This window comes from Canis lupus, chromosome 31, assembly GCF_048164855.1.
Source record: "Canis lupus baileyi chromosome 31, mCanLup2.hap1, whole genome shotgun sequence".
In the NCBI taxonomy this organism is placed as follows: Eukaryota; Metazoa; Chordata; class Mammalia; order Carnivora; family Canidae; genus Canis; species Canis lupus.
In genome coordinates, this window is record NC_132868.1 from 42,757,125 (window position 1) to 42,759,420 (window position 2,296).

At 51.5% G+C, this 2,296-nt stretch overlaps 1 long non-coding RNA gene across 1 annotated transcript; it reads right to left on the minus strand.

Moving 5' to 3' along the window:
* Positions 1-400: 400 nt before the first annotated feature.
* On the minus strand, positions 401-1,746 carry LOC140622473 (uncharacterized). Its single transcript, XR_012022236.1, has 3 exons — positions 1,600-1,746; positions 1,463-1,506; positions 401-1,133 (listed from the first exon to the last, which is right to left on the minus strand). It is a non-coding gene; the product is annotated as an uncharacterized lncRNA (long non-coding RNA).
* Positions 1,747-2,296: the final 550 nt, after the last annotated feature.

The window sequence follows — 2,296 nt, forward strand, 5'->3', positions numbered from 1 at the left end:
GTGGGGCTTTCGGCTTCTGCTTTTAGAAGAGAGATCCTTTCTCTCTCAACGTCCAATACATTCTGTTTTTTGTTTTTTGTTTTTTTGTTTTTTTGTTTTTAATACTCTGGCCCTGTTTGCAACGCGTCCATTGTCAGAGTCTGAGCAGCTTGGGTTCCGTGTCTCCCCCTGTGGCTGGTGGCACGGGAACCCGGGATTGCGAGTCCCTCTAACCTTGCTTGGACTGGGGAAGGGCACATCCCAAACTGAAAGAGGGGAGGCAGGGTTAGAAACACCACCACCAAGTGTCTGCCACGTTTCACAAGCGGAGGGAGGGCGGGAGGGAGCGAAGGAGGGAGGGAGGGAGGGCGGGAGGGCCCCCGTAATTCTTTCTCCGCCCTGACGGAGCGAATCCGTGTCCTTAGGGAGGGCGACAGGGAGCTGACCTCTCTTGACCTCCTATCCGGTTCACACAGCGTGTATCACGTACATTATTATATCCTTTAACTCTTAAAACTCGCTGCCCCCATTTTTTTTTCAGTTTTTTTAGAAGCCGGGCATTGCCCGACGGAGAGAGCCAGGTGTCACGGGAGAGGAGAACCCTTTGCACCCTCAGCCTTCGCGCTCCCGTTCAACCCACTGGGACGCGGGACGGCCCTGATCTTTCCTCTGACTTGCTCTCCAGTCTCTAGTTCCCCACCGACCAGTCGAGTTCTGCGGCACCAGAGGGCCGTTGCCTACAACCTCCTGACCCGCTGTCTGCCTCTGCCCGACAGCTCCAAACAGAGGCTCCCTCACCCCGTTGGCGTTCTCTGTGGGCCCTTCGCACGGAACGTTCCAGAAGGCCCTGCCACGTTGCATGGGTTAGCTCCATGCACTGCGCTCTTGGAGGGACGTAGAAGAAAACGTCATCCCGTTTTCTTCTGAAGACACAGAAGAAGTTTTAAGAAGTAAAGGAACTTCTCCAAAGACATACTCTAGACATCGGCAGCTCAGGACAGACAAACCCAAAGCCTGGTAGCACGAACCATCTTAACATGCACGAGGCCCCTGCAAGTCCTTGCAGATCCGGCAAGTCGAGATAGAATTTCTGGTCTAGTCAATGAAGGTCTTGCAGCGTGGTGACGCTCCCAGATGAAGTTCTGGCCTGAATTCTTGAATTGAGGAAAGAAAAGTGAAGTTTAAAAATACAAAAAAAAAAAAAAAAAAAAAAAACAAACAAAAAACCAGGGGCTGTCTGGGTGGCTCCATCGGTTAAGTGTCCAACTCTTGACTTTGGCTCAGGTCGTGATCTCGGGGTCGTGAGGTTGAGCCCCGGGTCGGGCTCCATGCTGGGCGTGGAGTTTGCCTAAAAGACTCTCTCCCTCTCCCTCCACCCTTCATCCCCACCCTCTCTCCAATAAATAAATATATATATTTTTTAAAGGATACAGAGAAACAGACTCACTGTGAAGATTGTACGGTTTTTGTGACAGGTGCTTACCAGGATTGTGCAGTGAACAACTTGAACAACAGTGCATAGTGACCCTGCAAAGAAAGGAACACTCAGGAGCTTCATTTAAAAGAAATAATTTGTTAGATTAAATAGTTTGCGTTAGAAAAGTTGAGCGTCAGACTTACCTGTGTTCCTTATATGTGTGTGTGCGCAGGAAGGCAAAGCGGCAGCGGCGTGTCCAGGATGCACTTGAGCCCTGCAGTTCCGCGTACCTGATGCACGTGCCTGTAGGGCATCACATTGCCGTCAATTCTCGGCGAAAGCACACTTTTCGATTCTAAGGATGAAAATCATAGAAGCATTAGGGAGGATCCAAGAGCTTCTTTCATTCCAAACAGCTCTTGACGAGCTAAGTGCACACGAACCATAAACGCACAGATTCAGTTTCTCCCGGGACAGAAATGGGTCTGGGTTGGAGGAGGAAGAGCCGGTTGGTCAAATGCATCCCTGCTTTGCTGAGTCATGAGCTTTCAAAAAAGAGCCTTGTGCCTAAAAATAATAAATAAATAAATAAATAAATAATAAACAAACAAAATAACTAGAACTAAATATGTTAATAAGACCACGGAGGTGATTATCTCCGTGTTCCAAGGTGGGGGTCTCCGTTTTGGGGTCCAAGCGGGGTGATGGGCACGTTCGGAAGGGAGCCGCTGCCTTCCTTGCCACCTGGGCCGGCCCCGTGTCTCTGGGCCCTCGGCTTGGTCGTGTCCAGGGCCGTAGAGCCGCCGGCCGCCCATGCCCGACAGGGACACGTGTCCCCCGGGGGACCCCGCTGGCTCCGCGGAGGAGGAGCCTTCCCTGTTGCAGCCACGGCCCGCGGCA